This window comes from Antechinus flavipes, chromosome 1, assembly GCF_016432865.1.
Source record: "Antechinus flavipes isolate AdamAnt ecotype Samford, QLD, Australia chromosome 1, AdamAnt_v2, whole genome shotgun sequence".
Taxonomy (NCBI): domain Eukaryota; kingdom Metazoa; phylum Chordata; class Mammalia; order Dasyuromorphia; family Dasyuridae; genus Antechinus; species Antechinus flavipes.
In genome coordinates, this window is record NC_067398.1 from 692,667,337 (window position 1) to 692,688,141 (window position 20,805).

Sequence of the window (20,805 nt, forward strand, 5' to 3'; positions counted from 1 at the left end):
ATCAGATGATAATAACCAGTCTTTATATAGCACTCTATAAGATGTGCTATACAAAATATCTCCTTTGATTCTTGGGAGATTGGTGCGGTTATCCCCATTTTGTAGATGGGGAATATGAGGAGGGGAGTCACTTCAGTGACTTGCCTAGAGTCACACAGCTAGCAGGTGCCTGAAGGGGATTCAAACTCACATCTTAGATTCCATGTCTAGTGTACTATCCACGGTGCCACCTAGAAATAGTGGAATTTGAAAATACTATACGCTTGTTCTTACCAAATACATTGGATTCCTTCTGTAGCCTCGGTTGAAATGGACATAATTGTGGGTCCTAGTTTTAGAATTGGAAAAGACTAAAGAGATCAATCCAATTCCCTCATTTTTCAGAAGAACTTGATTCCCCCACAAGGCAGCCAGGAATTGAACTGAGGTCCTTACCTATTCCAATACACTATTTTACCTTTACTCTTACAGAGTGGTGATGCTGAAAGAGGCCTGCTCGTAAGTGGCAAATGGATTTTGATTGGGAAAGCACGTTCAATGTGACCACTCATTTTAGAGAGTCTTAAATGAGAGAAGTTATGACTTGTTCTAAATTCAGCCAAATTGTTCTTAAAATGGTATTTTCCATGGTAGGAAGAGGTAGGACCGCAGTGGCTTTCCTTCCCGGGAGACTTGAAACCAGGAAGTGCCGATGTAATGGCTACACTTGTCAGTCGACAAACTAAGCACTTGGGATTTCAGCACTACAAGGTACCAAGCAAACAACAACTGAACCGAGAGAGTCTCTGGCCTCTGACGCCTGAGAACTTGAAGTCCAATTGGGGAAATAAAATATATGTCCAAGTGCTCCATAAATTACCTTTTCATGGGGAGATAAAAAGCTGTCTTAATGGACACGAGATAGGTCATCGGCAGGGATGATTAAGGCCTGGGGTGTTCCACAAAGACGTCATAGAGGCTGATCTGGGCTTTAAAGGGTTGGGAAGGCATCTAGTAGAAATGACCTAGGAAGTTTCAGGTAGAGGAAAAGATGTACTCTCAAGTGTGTAGCCAGAGGCGAATAAGACATCGATTGTACTGAATAGGTCAGGCACTGGTTGGTGCAGAAAATTATATAAGTGAAGTCATATTTAGGAGACTGGGTTAGACCAATGTGAAAAGAGAGTAGTCTGTCTTCCTATCAGTATTTACGAGATATGTAAGCATGGGAAACATTTTTCTGAATCTCGATGTGGTTATATGAGAAATGAGGCTATACAAATACCTAGAAGAAATGAAGTAAGAGATGTAAAATAAAGTAAAAGCTTAGGTCGATGACAACTTGCTAGCTGTGTGGTCCTGGGCAAATCATTTAACCGTGATTGCCTCAGGAAAAAATACAGAATTAGGAGAATAAATAGCTTAGGAAAGAAAATGGTGAATTTTACCTGAAAAATGGACAACGCTATCCTCTCCCCAAAAAAATCTAGAAGACATTGATTAGTACTTATGCTGAATAAAAGGGTGCGTGAGAAAAGAATACAAACACGGAGGAAGGGACAGAATGGGCATCAAATGAACCTTCTCTGAAATAAATGAGGGTTTTTGAACATAGTTTAGTGTAGGAAGACATCACACCTAATAGAAGGAAGTCGGGATAGGAATGGGGTAGTTAAGAGCTGGGAAAGATGCCTGAAAGGAGGTGATGTAAACAGAACAAACAACTCTGAAGGGAGAATCAAAAGGGAAGAAAAACTTCTGGAATCCAAGGGGGTGCTTCTTAGACGATTAGGGAATGGCTGTACACATTGTGGCACATGAGATAATTTCATGTAATCATAATAAACCATAATTTCATATGGTTGTATGAACTGAGAGTCAAGTGAGCAGAAGAATAATTTCTATAAGCATGACAACATTGTGAAGAAAACTAACTTGGAAAGTCTATAAAGAATTCTGATAAATGGTAACATTTTAACATCCGAGATAAAGAATGCCAAAATGCAAGATTGAAAATCACTCTAGATCACACTGGGTAAGTGGTCAAAGAATATGAATAAGCAGTTCTTAAAAGAATCAATTGGGTAATTGCTCCAAATCACTAATAAGAAAAATGTAAGCCAAAATATCTGTCATCTGTCCCTTGGCAAATCGGTAAAGATGATAAAAGATGAAATACCCAGTGTTTTGCTGGCCAAGAAAGGTCAGGCACACATAGACTTTTGGAGGAGCTATGAAGTGGTCCAACCACTCTGGAAAATATTTTTAGACCATGTGAGAAGAGTGGGTACAATCTTTTACCCATTGATTCTTCTACAGTCGGGTACATTCACCAAAATTTTCATAATAGTACTTATGCTAGCAAAATGGAAACCAAATGGGCACTCACAGACTGGTGATTGGCTGAAAAAATGATAGTATACGAATTAATGGAATTATTCCAATACCAATGAAAAATTAAGACACTTGGAAGGACTTTCTGTGAACAGGCTGAGTGAAGTAAACAGAATCAGGAAAAAAAATAGGCAATGGCTATAATAATTAAAATGAAAAGGACATTAAAATGAAGCTGGAGACTTAATAATTGTGGTCAGTTGACTTTCCCCCCCCCTACACACACACACACACACCCCTTTTAAAAAAAAAAAAAAAAAAGGTAAACAAGTACCTCCCTCCTTTTGGTACAGAGCTGGAAAACTGAAATGTTGCACATATTATCAGGCAAGGTCATTATATTTGTTGGTTTTGCTAAAATTACTTTTTGGAGTTGTATCATATTAGCTGTATAAAAACAAAACATCAATAAAACATGTTTAAAAGTAAATAAAAGGATAATTAAAGTAGCCCCATATATTCAAAAAGTATTAAATGCTCACTCTGGGCCAGATAGCACCTATTTTGCAGACAGGGGACATAGCAAAGACATTTTATATACAGCCTTGGACGGTAGTACAAGAGAAAGTGACAGGATGGAAAGAAACAAAAGCATCGCCTAGTTTTATAGGCTAGGATATCGGATAGGACCAATATTCGTGGTGAATGGGACAGTGGTCACTAAAAACAATTCTTTTCTGCCAAGAGGCATGACCTTTGGACTAGAAAAGACAGAACAAAAACAGCTAGTAGGAATTGAAAACCAAGATATGGAAAGGGATAACAGACTGTTTTGCTTCCTTCAATGAATTCAAGTAACCCGATAAAGAATTACTAAACAGTTGGATACTGAAAAAACTGACAGATATGATTGTTGAGTGACTGTCTTTGATATTTGAAAATCCGGAGGACTAGGAAAGATAGCATTGATCAGAAGGGTGAATAGGTTGATTTTTAAAAGAAAAAAAATACAATCTGGAAACTATAAGGGAAAGAGCTCGACCTCAATTCCTGGAAACATTCTAGACTATAATTGTCATAAATGCAAAGAATACCTTGGATAGTGTGATCCCACTCAAATACTAGAGAATCTACTATTGGGAGAGTAGTGACGACTTGGAATAGAGGTTTTTTTCACCCCTGTGGCTTCTTTCTCCCAAATTGGATGGCTCTTCCTAGAATCTTTAAGGAGGGTACCTGCACGAATCATGTCTTTAATATTCTCCAACGTGCACTCTGGGCTTTTTCTGTCATGCTGCCACATCAGCTACCACCCCTTCTTTCAGCTCCCTTGGTCTTCCCCACTTAGAATATATGCTTCTTGAGGGCAAGAATCATTTTTCTGTTATATTTATATTTCCAGTTCTTGCCATATAACAAGTAGTTAATAAATGCTTATTTGCTGACTAACTGGAAGTGCCTTGGAGAAAATATGAAAAGTGACTGCTTCCACTCTGATTACCTACATGGTTAAGAACATTTCCAATTGACTGCTAGAAGAAGATTTCTAGTGTCAAGCACCTAACAGTGAAGGAAACGCAGCAAGAAGGGGCCTCAAGTTTATAGCTGTAGAGAAAAGACAGCCCTTAACCTTTCGGGGAACCTAGAACCCTGAAAGGCAGACATTACAGACCTAGTTCTGAGAGAGCAAACCAATGCATACTCTCACTCACACTCTCTTTCTCTCCATGTATATTATATAGACACATATACATGTATATACACATATATTTCATTGCTTATATTTTAAGTTCTGAACTGTCTACCTCCCTCCTTCCCTCCCTTGTACCATTTGACATGTGTCACACGTGTGTGTATATGTGTGTAAAATCATACTGTGTATACTTTTTTCTCTGGAAGTGATTACCTCCCTTCATGGGTCTTTTGTAATTGATATGAGTATTTATAATACTCAGGATAATAATAATTTGCTCATTCAATTATTCTTCAAAAATTGTTATTAATATATCCAACATTCTCTTGTTTTTGTTCATTTCACTCTTCATTATTTTGTGCAAGCCTTTCCAAGTTTTTCTTTCCCCTTTATCTTTTTTTTTCCCCTGAGGCAATTGCAATTAAGTGACTTGCCCAGGATCTCACAACTAAGAAGTAGTAAGTGTCTGAGTTCAAATTTGAACTCAGCTCCTCCTGACTTCAGGACTGCTGCTCTATCCACTGCATCACCTAGCTGCCCCCCTTTCCATGTTTTTCTAAAATCAATCTGTTCATGCTCTTTGTGGTGACAAAGAATGAGAAATCGAGGGGAATGGCTGAACAAATTGTGCTGTATGAATGAAATGGAATATTATTGTTCTCTAAGAAATGATGAGCAGGCTGATTTCAGAAAAACTTGGGAAGCTTTACAAAAACTGATGCTAGTGAAGTGAGCCGAACCAGAAGATATTGTACACCCTAACGGCAAGATTGTGTGATGATCGGCTTTAATAGACTTAGCTCTTCTCAACAATATGATGATCTGAGATAATTCCAAGAAATTCATGTTGGAAAATGCTATCCAAATCCAGTGAAAGAACTAGGGAATCCGAAGACAACATGAAGCATGCTATTTTCAGTTTTTTTGTTGTGGGTTTTCCCTTTTGTTTTGGTAATTTCACAATATGACTAAGGTGGAAATATGTTTAATATGATTGTACACATAATAACTTCTATCATCTTGCTGTCTTGGGAAAGGGGAAAGGAAGGAGGGAGAAAAAACGAAATCAAAATCTTATAAAAGTAAATGTTGAAGACTATCTTTTTTTTAATTTATTCTTTAAATAACATTTTATTGACAGAACCCATGCCAGGGTAATTTTTTACAGCATTATCCCTTGCACTCACTTCTGTTCCAATTTTCCCCTCCCTCCCTCCACCCCCTCCCCCAGATGGCAAGCAATCCTTTACACGTTAAATAGGTTACAGTATATCCTAGATACAATATATGTGTGCAGAACCGAACAGTTCTCTTGTTGCACAGGGAGAATTGGATTCAGAAGGTAAAAATAACCCCCGGAAGAAAAACAAAAATGCAAGCAGTTTATATTCATTTCCCAGTGTAGCTGCTTCTGTCCATCTTTGATCAATTGAAACTGAATTAGCTCTCTTTATCGAAGAGATCCACTTCCATCAGAATACATCCTCAAACAGTATTGTTGTTGAGGCATATAATGATCTCCTGGTTCTGTTCATTTCACTCAGCATCAGTTCATGTAAGTCTCTCCAAGCCTCTCTGTATTCATCCTGCTGGTCATTTCTACAGAACAATAATATTCCATAACATTCATATACTACAGTTTACTCAACCATTCTTCAACTGATGGGCATCCCTTCATTTTCCAGTTTCTTTTTTTTTTTTTTTTTTTTTTGTCTTTTACTCTTTTTTTTTTTTTAATAACTTTTTATTGATAGAACGCATGCCAGGGTAATTTTTTATAGCATTATCCCTTGCACTCACTTCTGTTCCGATTTTTCCCCTCCCTCCCTCCACCCCTTCCCCCAGATGGCAAGCAATCCTTTACATGTTGAATAGGTTACAGTATATCCTAGATACAATCTATGTTTGCAGAACGGAACAGTTTTCTTGTTGCCTAGGGAGAATTGAATTCAGAAGGTATAAATAACCTGGGAAGAAAAACAAAAATGCAAGCAGTTTATATTTATTTCCCAGTGTTCTTTCTCTGGGTGTCGCTGCTTCTGTCCATCTTTGATCAATTAAGGCTCTCTTTATCAAAGAGGTCCACTTCCATCAGAATACATCCTCAAACAGTATCGTTGTTGAGGTATATAATGATCTCCTGGTTCTGCTCATTTCACTCAGCATCAGTTCATGTAAATCTCGCCAGTCCTCTCTGTATTCATCCTGCTGTTCATTCCTTACAGAACAATAATATTCCATAACATTCATAGACCACAATTTACTCAACCATTCTCCAATTGATGGACATCCTTTCATTTTCCAGCTTCTAGCCACTACAAACAGGGCTGCCACAAACATTTTGGCACATACAGGTCCCTTTCCCTTCTTTAGTATCTCTTTGGGGTATAAGCCCAGTAGAAACACTGCTGGATCAAAGGATATGCACAGTTTGATAACTTTTTGAGCATAGTTCCAAATTGCTCTCCAGAACGGCTGGATGTGTTCACAATTCCACCAACAATGTATCAGTGTCCCTGTTTTCCCACATCCCCTCCAACATTCCACATTATCTTTCCCTGTCATTCTAGCCAATCTGACATGTGTGTAATGGTATCTCAGAGTTGTAGTAATTTGCATTTCTCTGATTAATAATGATTTGGAGCATCTTTTCATATGGCTAGAAATAGATTCAATTTCTTTGAGAATTGTCTATCCATATCCTTTAACCATTTATCAGTTAGAGAATGGCTTGATTTCTTATAAATTAGAGTCAATTCTCTATACATTTTGGAAATGAGGCCTTTATCAGAACCTTTGATTGTAAAAATGTTTTCCCAGTTTATTATTTCCCTTCTAATCTTGGAAGACTATCTTTTTAAAAAAATAAAATCACATGGACCCACATTTAACACCTTAAGTAAGGATTCCAACATCTCCCCCTTTCTTTTGTTTTAAAACATAGGGGGTTTCTGAGGGGGTACACATAAATCCATCAATATGGGCCAGAACTTTGTAACAGATATACATGGTATACATAAATCCATCAATATGGGAGGCATTATACATAATTTACAAAAGCACACAGCAATATAACACAGGCTAGTGGTAATGTAACAAATAACATGAATCAACATGAAAATTTAACTACTGCAAAAGTCTCATCAACAATCTTTCATCTCAAGAAATCCAATGATTCTTGCAATTGCTTAAAATACATAAGCACATAGTAATATAACACAGGCTAGTAGTAATGTAACAACATAAATCGACCTGAAAATTTACAAATGTCCATAAGTCCTAGAAATAGTCCATAAGGAATCCATTGTTCATTAGTTCATGCGCCAGGAATCTAATAATTCCTGTAAGCTCTGAAGTACTGCAAAAAGTCTCATCAACAATTTTTCATCTCAGGGAATCCAGTGATTCTTGCTGGTTTTTCAGGAACTGAAAGCTGAAGATTTTAAAGTTCTTTTGACAGTCTCATTGTCAGCCATCTGATTCTTTCTTCGTCTGTGGAAATACAAGCAGATCCTCTTCCCCAAGCAGTTAATCTAATTCCCTTCTATTTACCAAGTTTGGGATTTCTCCTCATCATCTGGTAATTACATTGGAGCTGTTTGCATTGGATATTGTCTTGTTGTCTTAAAAGGCCTGTATTCTCCCCAACTGTAATCCTGATTGCTTTTCTGTTGGTTGATGACATCAGAGTTCTGAATTTCTAAAGTCTCTCTGGGTGTAACCTCAGCTGCTATCATGCCCCACCTGTCCTTTGATTGATACTTTGGAGCTGGGCCTTGCCTCTCATTCTTCTGGGTCAATATACATTTAGAGGCCCAATGAAAGCCTCGGTTACATTTTGGACATGGGGTTTTGGGTTTTCTCTCACCCTGTCTTCTCACTCTATCTCCATATCTACAATGAGCTCTCAAATGTCCAATTTTTCCGCACTGAAAACATCGACAAGTTTCTCTAGAATTCCTCTGCCAAGAAGGACCTTGTCTTTCCATGTTCATCATAGTCTGGGCATAATAAGCATTTGTGCCTACCATGGCACAGCGTCTTATGATTTCCTCTAAAGGAGCATCTTTGTCTAGCCCCCATATAATTCTCTTGCAAATCTCATTGGCATTTTCCTTAGCCAAATGTCTAGTCATTATTTCTGTTGCTGCATTGTCTCCAATGGTTCTTATTACAGCTGTTTGTAAACGTCCCACAAAATCTGCAAAAGGTTCATTGGGACCTTGCTCTATTTTTGTGAAAACATTATTTCCATCTTTCTGTCCAGGGAGAGAATTCCAAGCTTTTATTGCAGGCTTAGAAATTTGCTCATACACTGTTATGGGATAATAAATCTGTTCTGAACTCTCTGCATACTGACCTTCACCAGCTAGTTGGTCAAAAGCAACTTGTACAATAGCTCCTGTTTGCCTATTGCGTTGGGCTTGAATCCTACATAATTCATGAAACTCTGAAAGCCACAATAAATTTTGTCCTGGTTCAAGACATGTTTTAGTGATGGATTTCCAGTCATTCGGGGTTAAGATTTCATAAGACAAATTATCCAGTAACATCTTCACATAAGATGATGTAGCCCCATAAAGAGTGCAACCCTTTTTCAAATCTTTAATTTTTCCCAAATTAAAAGGAGTGTATCTTCTCCCTTTTTGACCTGAGGAGTTGAGTTCTTCAATCACAGGATATGCATTTATAAAATCAGATATATCTTCTCCTTCATTTTTTGCTTTAATTAATGCTTTTTCTAATCTTGTCAAATTCTGCTTTACAGGAGAAGCTGACTGTGTTTCTGTCTCTCTCCCTCCCCTTGTTCCACCCATGAAGGGTTAATTGCGGGGGGAGGGTCATGAGATGTGGAATCACCTAATTCCTCCTGCTGTGAAGTATCACACTCAGAATTGTAATTAACTCCATTCTCATCTGATTCGTCCTCCTTTTCACCTAGTAAAGTTGGCTTTTCTTCCTCCTGTACTTTCCTTTTCATCATTCTATCACTTAAATAACTTCTTATAGCCAATTGTATTACATTATATGTATTAATTATTGAGTTAGGCCCATTTTTATTATAGAATTGACAAAGATCCTCTCCAACCAATTTCCATTCATTTAGATCTAATTCCTTATCAAGAGAGAAACAAGGACATATGTCCTTTATAGTTTGTAAAAGTTCAGTGATTTGCTGTAAACTTATAATTAAACCTTGGCTTTCCATAACTTTGACAATGCTCTCTAAACATTTTCCTTGAACAGAAACAGGCTGTTTTCTAAATATCTGTCCCATCTTAGCTGAAATTCTACTTTAACTCTTCTAACAAAATTTCTTTGTTGCACTCACCCTAATTTCTGGGTTGAAGTCTTTTCCACTGGATCAGGATCAGAGGCTTTTCCACTTGAATCAGGATCGTAGCTTTTCCACTGAAATCCACTGAGGGGGTCTGTTAGCCCCACGTTGGGCGCCAAAATGTGGTGAGCTTTTTCTTCTCAAAAAGCAGCCAGGTGATAAAAGTTCAGATCTTTTATTATCTCCAATATAGCCCGGTTAGCTTAGAGGCCTATCTCTCTGCTTGGTTCCAAGAGCTCTCTCCAAATGTCTTTAAATCCAAAGGTCTGGTCCTTCAGCCTCTGCCTCTGCTTTCTTCAGCCTCCAGCCAGCTCCAGTCTTCATGTCATTCCGGTGAAATCTCGACTTGTAGCGTCTTCCTCTCTGGAACTCTCCGACTGGCCCATTGGCCTATTTATGCTCCTTCCAGAGAGAGGGATTATGGGTAGTTCTACTTAGTACCTTGTTTCAGGTTCTGCCCAAAACATCTTCTTGTAAGATTAGATCAACTCTAATTAGTTAGCAGTTAGTAAGGATTCCAACAACCTTATACCAAGATAAGATCAAAATGGGTCCATGACCTAGGCATAAAGAACGAGATTATAAATACATTAGAGGAACATAAGATAGTTTATCTCTCAGACTTGTGGAGGAGAAAGAAATTTGTGACCAAAGATGAATTAGAGACCATTACTGATCACAAAATAGAAAATTTTGATTATATCAAATTAAAAAGCCTTTGTACAAACAGAACGAATGCAAACAAGATTAGAAGGGAAGCAACAAACTGGGAAAACATCTTCACAGTTAAAGGTTCTGATAAAGGCCTCATTTCCAAAATATAGAGAGAATTGACTCAAATTTATAAGAAATCAACCCATTCTCCAATTGATAAATGGTCAAAGGATATGAACAGACAATTTTCAGATGATGAAATTGAAACTATTACCACTCATATGAAAGAGTGTTCCAAATCACTATTGATCAGAGAAATGCAAATTAAGACAACTCTGAGATACCACTACACACCTGTCAGATTGGCTAAGATGACAGGAAAAAATAATGCTGAATGGTAGAGGGGATGCGGGAAAATGGGGACACAGATGCATTGTTGGTGGAGTTGTGAACAAATCCAACCATTCTGGAGAGCAATCTGGAATTATGCCCAAAAAGTTATCAAACTGCATACCCTTTGATCCAGCAGTGCTTCCACTGGGCTTATACCCCAAAGAAATACTAAAGAAGGGAAAGGGACGTGTATGTGCCAAAATGTTTGTAGCAGCCCTGTTTGTAGTGGCTAGAAACTGGAAAATGAATGGATGCCCATCAATTGGAGAATGGCTGGGTAAATTGTGGTATATGAATGTTATGGAATATTATTGTTCTGTAAGGAATGATCAGCAGGATGAATACAGGGAGGACTGGCGAGACTTACGTGAACTGATGCTAAGTGAAATGAGCAGAACCAGGAGATCATTATACACTTCAACAATGATACTGTTTGAGGATGTATTCTGATGGAAGTGGATTTCTTTGACAAAGAAATCTAACAGTTTCAATTGATCAAAGATGGACAGAAGCAGCTACACCCAAAGAAAGAACACTGGGGAATGAATATAAACTGCTTGCATTTTGTTTTTCTTCCCGGATTATTTCTACCTTCTGAATTCAATTCTCCCTGTGCAACAAGAGAACTGTTTGGTTCGGCACACATATATTGTATCTAGGATATACTGTGACATATCTAACATATATAGGACTGCTTGCCATCTAGGAGAGGGGATGGAGGGAGGGAGGGAGAAAATCAGAACAGAAGCGAATGCAAGGGATAATGTTGTAAAAAAAATTACCCTGGCGTGGGTTCTGTCAATAAGAAGTTATTATAAAATAAAATAAAAGATAATATGATGGAAAAAAATAAAATAAAATAAAACGAGGAGATTAGACTAAATAAAATAAAATAAAATGAAATGAAATAAAAAATAAAATCAACCTGTTCATCATTTCTTAGAGTCACTACATATTATTTAAAAGATAATTAGTGAACAAATAGGGAAGAATCACAAAAAGATAAGCACGGCATCATCAAATATAGATTATAGAGGACCAAATTTTTTCCCCTTTTGGAATAAAATTTACTCAAAGAGTGTATTAATGGTTCTGTGGCCACTTGGATGGAATTCTTCAGATCCTGAAGGATCTATACCAGGCCCCGTGCTGTTTGTTTCCCATTTTTCGGGATAACGAGTGAAAGAATGGACAACATCCTATTCAATTACTGAACTACACAAGGCTGGTGGGAGAGGGGTAGCGTGTAGCCCGGGCTACTCTCAGACATTGATTTGATGTGATAGCTGACACATTGAATGACAGAGGCAAGATCTAAAAAGCTCCGAATCAGAATTTTGGCCAAATTAGACATATGTGTGGATTTAACAATCGATTTCAAAAGCCCAAGATGAGGAAGACATGTTGAAACTTAAGTCCAGCTGCTTGCCATCTTGGGTGGGGGGGGAGGAGGGAGGGAGGGGAAAAAACGAAACATAAGTGATTGCAAGGGATAATGCTGTGTAAAAATTATCCTGGCATGGATTCTGTCAATACAAAGTTATTATTAAATAAAAAAAAAAGAAACTTAAGTCCAGGCCAGAAAAGTCCTGAATGGTTTAGAAAAAACTACAGACTGACTATCTGGCAATCAAGAAAAGTAATGCAGCCTTGGGCTTCTTTAAGAGGATCCAAGAATAAAGAAGTGATAGTCCATCAGCTGCACTACATCTGAAGTATTTTGTGCAGTTCTTGACATCATTAATGAGGATATTAATAAGTTTTGTGTAAATCTGATAGGACTTGGTGGATAGAGCACAGGGTCTGGGGTTAGGAAGCCCGAAGTTAAAAATCTCACTTTAGATACTTATTAGCCAGGTGAGCAAGTCACTCACCTCTGCCTCAGTTTTCCCAGCTTTTAAATGGGGATAATTATAGCACCTACCTCAAAGGGCACCACTGATCCTTTGAAGCAGGTGAGGATCAAATGAGATGATACTTGTAAAAAAGCATTTAACACACTTTCTGACACATGCTCATTTCCTTTCCTCTACTTCCCAAGGATGTTGTCCAGGTAACAGCCAGAATGGCAAAGGCCCTCCTCCCTGTCTTGAAAACCAAGAATTTTTAACATGGAGGAAAAAAGAGTTAGGGAGGACAGTTAGGTGATGAAATGGATAGAGTGCCAGGCCCGGAGTATGACCCTGAGCAAGTCACTTCACCCAGTTTGCCTCCGTTTCCCCATCTGTAAAATGAGCTGGCGAAGAAAGTGGCAGACCACTCCAATATTTCCGCAAGAAAACCCCAAAACGGGGGTCTCAAAGAGTTGCTTGCACAGGACTGAAACAACTACAAGAGTTGCATTTAAATAACTGAAAGGCTTTGGAAGAAAAGTGAATCTTGTTTCTTTGATCCTGTATGTCAGAAGCAGGGGCACTGGGTGGAAGAAGCACAGAGGCAGACTGACTGGATGTCAGAAAAAGCCTCCCATGGCCTAGGCTGCCTGAGGAGGAAGTGAGCCTCTTCCCCCTCACTGAGGTTCTTCAAGAGCAGACGGGACGCCGGTAATCCAAGGGTTCGGTGATGGGTGAGACCCAGCCCGAACTTCTGTGATCTCTGACTCTTCCTACCTTGTCCCTTCCCTTCCCGGGAGAGTTCATCTTTGCCGCTTCCTAGGTGTTTATTGTATAACTGGTAGTTGGAAAGAGGGAAGCTGAGCTTTGGAGGTAAAATTGAGGTCTTCCTTTCCCCATGAATGATTTGTGATCAGAAGTTTAGCTTGAATCTGGAAAAAAAAAAACAAACATTCCCCAGAACAATATTTAAAGGAGCGAATACATATCATTCTGGTTTCTAGCCTTGCTTCTCCTCCTGGTAGGAATTAAAGTCTCCCTTGGAGAAAGGTAGAAGGGGCCAGAGATGACTCTTCTGGCTCCCTTTGCACATGTACAGGGGCTCGTCTCGCTGGGTATGGAACACAAAGTACCAGAGGGCTCCACAATTGCAATCAATAACCTATGGACATAAATCATTTAGCCTTTGCAGACTTCACTTTCCCCCCTCTTTAAAATGATGGGGTTATCCCTGTGCAACAAGAGAACTGTTCGGTTCTGCACACATATATTGTATCTAGGATATACTGCAACATATCTAACATATGTAGGACTGCTTGCCATCTAGGGGAGGGGGTGGAGGGAGGGAGGGGAAAAATCGGAACAGAAACAAGTGCAAGGGATAATGTTGTAAAAAAATTACCCTGGCATGGACTCTAGCAATATAAAGTTATTATAAAATAAAATAAAATATAAAAAAAAAGGAAAAGAGAAAAAAAAATGATGGGGTTAGATTCTAAGATGCCTTACAGTTCTAAATCTGTGGGCAACAAAGCCCCAACTTTCTCATCTTTAAAATGGGGATAAAAATACTTCCACAACCTCATAAGGAAGCAATTTGTAAACTTTCAAACAATAAAGATACCTAATATCTATGTAATTTATAATCTGGCTACTAATAATAGTAATCATCATTTCTCTTGGTTTGGATTTGTGATTTCATTAGTTCAGTCTGGAAACCTCTGCCTCGGGAGACCAGCAACAACCCTGGTTAGCTTCCTGGGGGCGCTGAGTTTAGGTGAGTGACCCAGGCCTGGCCAGCCAAAGCGGGATTTGAACCCAGCTCTTCCTGCCTTCAATAGTACATGACTGGGCTTTGACGACATGGGAAGTATTTTTTAAAATTTATCCTGTAAATATCCTGTCTGGGAGCAGCCAATCGCTCTTTCTCTCCCACTCGATTGGGAGTTCTGTGAGAGCCAGGATCGCTTTTGCCTCTTTTTTTCTCCAGATACCTAGAATTGTGCCAGGCACATAATAGGAGCTTAATAAACATTTATGAACTGGTTTACTAGCTGACTTTGTCCTCCTTCCCCAGGGAACTCAGAGTCTTCTCCATTAGGGCCGAAGACATCCTCTTCTTAGTCTCCCTCTTCCTCCCCCCAGAGCAAAAGGCCCTGCATGTATCAGCCTCGATTTAGGCCTGCCAGGAAGGAGCCTCCCCTGCACGTGCTAGGCCAAGCTGGGCACTGGCTGTCCTTGCCCTTGAACCTCCTCAGGCTTTGTTCTGGTCGGGCTGTTCTCTCCGCCCAGCGAGGCCTTCCCTCCCTGCTCCCCACTGACTCCCATCCGTCCCTCCCTCATCCTCCTCCCTTGGGGAGCCAAGTTTATCGAGTAAGATCAGTGGTTTTTGGCAAGCCTCAGGGTCTCAATGTGTGCCTGCCATTGTTCCGCTTCTCTTTTATAATATTGGATTATCTTCCATAACATTCTACTTTTTTTTATTATAGCTTTTAATTTACAAGATATTTGCATGGATAATTTTTCAGAATTGAAAATGGCCAAATCTTTTGTTCCAACTTTTCCCTTCCTTCCCCTCCCCCCCTCCCCCAGATGGCAGATTGATCAATACATGTTAAATATGTTAAAGTATATGTTAAATACACATAATATTCTACTTATTAGGACTACATTTAATAGCTGACACCCAGGTAGCACCTTAAGGTTGACTTAAGTGCTTTCATTCATTATCTGGAATGAATGAATGAATAAGTGAATGCAGAGGCAGTTATAAAGTACATCCCTTGTGCCAAATACTTTGCTAAAGAGGAAGATTCATAGAAAAAGTGCAATTGTGCCTGCTGGCCAAGAGGGAAGGGGTGGAGGGAAAAAAGGAAAGGGAATAAGCATGTATTAAGCACCTATGTGCTAGGCACTGTGTTAATTGCATTTACAAATATTTGATCTGACCCTTAAAACAATCTTGGGAGGTAGATGTTATTATTATCCCCATTTTCCAGGTGAGGAAACTGAGGCAAATGGTGAATTGCCTTGCCAAGGGTCATATGGCTAAGAGGTCTTCCTTCAAGGCCAGTGTATCAACCAACTGCCTCCGAGCTCATTCTTCTTTTTTTTTTAATTTAAATTTTTATTATTGCTGAGGCAATTGGGGATAAGTGACTTGCCCAGGGTCACATAGCTAGGAAATGCCTGAGACCAGATTTGAACTTGGGTCCTCCTGACTTCAGGGCTGGTGCTCTGTCCACTGTGTCACCTAGGTGCTCTTAGAGCTCATTCTAATGTGAAAAGATGACACAGAGGTCAGCTCTAGGATGGAGGGAGAGGTGAAACCGTTAACCATGGAAGGGGCTTTTTTTGGGGGGGGGTGTGAGTAAGTTGGGGGGGAGGGGTCTGGAGAGCATGTGCACATGTTCCCACCCTTTCTTCCCCTGGCAGGGGAGCTCCTGGAGGGCAGGACCTGTTCTGTTTGCTGCTATTCCCATCACACATCACAGAGCTGGTGCAGAGGAGATAGGGTTGAATAAATGCTTGTTGACTACTGACCTTCACAAGCACCCAAGGAGGAATGGGCTACGGGTACTACTTATGGCTCTGCAAACAGTGCTAGCTTTGAATCAGAAAGATGTGGATTCAGCTTCTGGGGAGACACAAAGTGGGGAGTGTAACTGCTGACTCATTATGTTCGGTAAAGCTCTTCGCACACTGTAGGTGCCAAATAAGTGCTTATGTCCTCCCCCCCTTCTTCTTTTAAATTTTCACAGAACAGTATCCAGCCTTCTAGTCTAATTGAGAGTTTCTGCCTTGGTTATTCCTCGGCGGGCCTGGAGCCGAGACCCCTCAGCTGTCATTGCTTTTGAACCTGGTGTGTAGGCCCGGGTCCTCCCTGGGCGCACTCTGGATCCGGGACCACGGGATTAGGGGCCGGGCCGGTCCTTAGGAGCCGCGCAGGCCCGGGTCTCTCCGTGCTGGATCTGGGGCCTCTTTCGGTCTTGGTGCGCGGCCTCTCCTGCGCTGGAACGCAGTAGGGGGACAGACCCTGGTCCCAAATCTGGCTTTCTCCATTTGGAAGAGTAGCCCAGGCCTTTCTCCAGCTTCTGAGGCAGGATGGCCCGGCGTTACAGCGGCTGCCTCGGAGTCAGAACGGGGTTCAGCTTCCCTCCAGCTCTAAGTCTGATCCGATGAGCGTCGCCGGCTGTCTTCTGAGCATTGTAGACATCCCCCCTGTAGCTTCTCCAAGACAGAACTTTGTCTCTCTTTACCTCCTCCAAGCTCCCCTCTCTCTGCAGGTTCTGCCCCCTAGGCTTGCGCAGTCGGCGGCGCCTTCCTTCGGGGAGACCCGAACTTGGGTCTGCGACGCTTCCCTGCGGTGTCATTTCTCTCAGTTTCCTTATCTGTAAAGAAAGAGAGTTGGACCTGATGGTTTTTTAGTCCTTTCTATATAATCATAGAACTCGCCCGCAGTCCCCCCTTCTCTGCCCCCGCCCTAGCTCTCGCCTGGCCATTGCAATCTCGATCCCTCATTGGTCCCCTGGCCCATCCGCTGACAGCCAGCTCTGAACACGTGATCAGAAGCCGCCACGAAGTCTCCTCTCTGGGATGAAGTCCGAGCCTGCCTTGTGCCCTAGCCGCAGGTTCCCGCTCCCGCGCGCATCAGCCCCTGCACCCTCTGCCCCGGCTGTCCCCCGTTCTGGGAATGTTCTCCCTCGTTAGGCCCGGCTCTTAGGGCACCAGACTTCCTTCGGCGCCCAACCCAAGCACTGCCCCTGCAGGAAGACCATCCTGCTCCTTTCAGGCCCTGGCCCAAGGTTTCTGCTTTGTAATGGATTGAAAGCTCTTTGAGGGCGGGGCCAACTTTTGCCTCTTTTTTTGTATCCTCAACACTGACACATAATAAGCACTAAAAATGTTGATTTCATGTTTAGTTATCTCCTTTTTGTTCCTTTCAGTCATGGTCCCATTTGGGTTTTTTTTTTTGGCAAAGATACTGGAATATTTTGCCATTTCCTTCTCCAGTCCATTTTACAGATGAGAAAACTGAGGCAAAAAGGATGAAGCGACCTGGCCAGGGTCACACAGCTCCTAAGTGTCTGAGGCAGGATTTGATCTTAGATCTGGCACTCTGCACTCTGGCGCCACCTAGCCGCCCAGATGCATAAGTATGCACACACATTAATAAAAATGACTGAGACGGAAGGTTTGTCCAGTGCTTTTGGATTGGTTCTCTCAACCACCTGGGGAGCGGGCTCTTTATTGTCCACGTTGTATAGAAGAGGAAACTGAGGCAGACGGAGGCGAAGTCGCTGGTTCCGGCTGCAGAGCTATCCGAGGGGAGAATGGGACTCGGCCTTCCGCACTCCCCCACGTCCCGGTCCTCCTGAACCCCGAAATTCAGGCCGGCGAAAGGGCCCTTCACGTGCTTCTCCATCCCGTCGGCCCAAGGCTCCCGTCATTTCTACCCCGACAAGCCATAGTCTGTACTCAGAAGCGGATACAGAACAGAATGTATCCCTTAATGCAGCCCTCCCTTTGGCCGGCAAGCCCTTCTACCTTGTAGCCAGCGTCAGCTGGAAGCTGTTCAGAGATGCTATTCTTCCTCCCCTTTCCTCCAAGCTCTTTGGATTGCACTTGTGTAGCAACCTCTTGCAAGATAGCCAGTGAATACACTCTTGGGAAGGTTCGCGCTGTTCTTAGCTAAAAGTGTGTTGCTATATTTTAATAGTTTCCTTTTCTTTTTCTTTCTTTCTTTCTTTCTTTTTTTTTGCTGAGGCAATTGGGGGCAAGTGACTTGCCCAGGGTCACACAGCCAGGAAGTTAAGTCACGAAGCCTAATTTGAACTCAGATCCTCCTGACTTCAGGGCTGGTGCTCTATCCACTGAGCCCCCAGCGGCCCCTGTGTTGCTCTATTTTAAGATGTGGTTCAGAAATTCAGACTTCATTTTAATCAGCTATTTACTCCCTAGGTCTGTTTTTCTGCATCCCTTGTCTGCAATGGAAAGCCATGGAAAAAACCATCTCTTGTGTCCCTGTGATGTTTCTTAAGATTTCATAATCTTTGGCACTTTTTTTTCTAGCAATATCATCCATAGACACATGAATGAATCATTAGAAGGGTATGTAAGAGTCATCCTTTTGCACTAGTCTCGAAAATGTTTCTAGGGATATGTGTGTGCGGGTTTTGGTGAGGCAGAAGTGACTTGCCTAGGGTCACACAATTCATAAATGTCAGATCTGAACTCAGGATCTCCTGACCAGACTTAGTGCTCCATCCACTGGGCCAGATAGATGACCTCTCCCTTGTCTGTTAAAGCCTTTCTCCTCCAACTTAAAAAAAACCCAGAAGAAAACAAAAAAATCTGTACATGTTCCCGCTGTGATCCTTGATACGGAGCTAGATGGGTTCCTCGGACCCCTTCAACGTCTCTTCTGGGGGGTAGACACCAGTTGGAACTTGGAACCCAGGTACGTGGCAGAGACAGGCCCATCGGGGCCTCCGTCCAAAGCAGGAGCAAATTTCCCACGCGCCCCCTGTGCTCACAGTGAGGAAGATGGGGGTGTTTACAACTTGTGAGCATCTCTCTAGCCTTTCACCTGCTAAACCTTGGGCAGTCTCACCGGGTTCCCTTGCCCACTTCTCATTAAGCGCCCTGACCTGGGACTTGCTCCTTTTCCTTCTCGTTTCCCTTTCCCACCTTCCGTTCAGATGTGCAGCCGTGCTCCTCTGCTCTGCCCGATGTTCCCTCTCCCTTCTGGCCACAGTCACCCGACTGCTTCTGGAAAGCACGGCATCGACTGCTCCGGGGACTCGCTTGTCCAAAGTGCTCCCTGGCAACTGCTCCCCAGGATGTCTCATGTCAGGCTTTTTGAGGTCAGGGACTGCACGGTTTCTTCCATGTTTATGTCCGGCTCTTAGTAAAGTACCTGGCACTTGGTAAGCAGTAAATGCTCCTTCATTCATTCTGTCATGTCTTCCTCTGGTCAGTTTCAAACCCTTTCCTCCCTCAGACCGAGCTCTTCTTCAACTCTGCCCAGAAACCCCCGACCTCTGTCTCCCTCACTCTCTCTCTGATTTACACAAGTCCCAGACCATCCAAAGCAAAGGAACTGCTATGGGTTCTATTGAGAGAAAAGAGAATAATAACAAATACTTCTGACTTTAAAAGATCTTTACGACTACAAACCAGGAGGGAAGGAAACAGGCATTTAAGTATATTCTATGTGCCATCAAGGCCAGAGTCTTCCGCAGTGTCCCGGCCAGCTCTAGTCTCCTGATGTCTATTTTGCTTCTGGATCCAGAGGGTTCTGGGGAGAAAGTAAGACCGGTGACCTTGCATAGCCCTCTCTCACTTAAATCCAATTCACTTGCAAATCATGACATCACCTTCCTGAAATCTGGACAAATAACACCCAAAATAACCAGGTGCCGGGCGGGTGCTTTCCAGATATCATCTCATTGGATCCTCATAGTAATCCTGGGAGATATTATTCTCATTTTGAAAATTATCCTTGGGGGAACTAGATGGTGCAGTGGATAGAGCAGCAGCCCTGAAGTCAGGAGGACCAGAGTTCAAATCAAGCCTCAGACACTTAACACTGCCTGGCTATGGGACCCTGGGCAAGTCACTTAACCCTGATTGCCTCAGAAAAAATAAAAAAAAATAGATTAGAAAAAGAAAAGATTGTATTTAACTTGTACTTTAACATATTTAACATGTATGAGTCAACCTGCCATCTCTGGGAGGGGTGGGGGGAAGGAGGGGAAAATTGGAACAAAAGGTTTTGTGATTGTCAATGCTGAAAAATTACCCATGTGGATATCTTGTAAATAAAAAGCTATAATAAAAAAAATTTAAAAAGAAAAGAAAATTATTCTCATTCTTCCAGGGGAAGAAATTGAGGCAGAAGTCACTGGTCCTCTTGTCCAGGGTCCATACAGCTTATAGAGGTCTAAGGCAAAAATTGAACTCAGGTCTTGATCACTTATCTAGGACTATTCACTGTGGTACAGAGCTGCCTCTCAGTAAGTAGTCAGCCAGTATTTTCAAGAATTAATCCCATTTTACAGTTAAGCATACTGAGATTCAAAGAGATGACTTGCCCAGGTTCACATAAATGATAAAATGATCAAGTCAGTTCTTCAAGGCCAAAGTGAATTCTGAATCACAGCTAGAAGGCACTGGGAAGCCCCTTACCCTAAAACAGGCCCTCGAGTGCCGGATTTCATGCTTGAAATCCCGCCATTAGAGAGTTATTCTTTTGGGTTTAGCGTTGTCTTCCCAATCTTCTTTTTTAGAAAGTCAGCCTTCTCTGGAAAGAGTCAACTGACATTTACTAAGTACATTTCATGTGCCAGGGAGAGGCAGGGAAGTGGCTCTGTGGCTAGAATGTTTGACCTCGAGTCGGGAAGTCCTGAGTTCCAATCTTCCCTTAATAGCTGTGATGTAGGGCAAGTCATTGAACCTCTGATTGCCTTAATTTACTGGAGGAAGAAATGGCAAAACACTCCAGTATCTGTGCCCTAACACCCCCCCCAACAGGATTGGGGTCCCACAGAGTCAGCTATGAACGGACCACAGCGACGTAC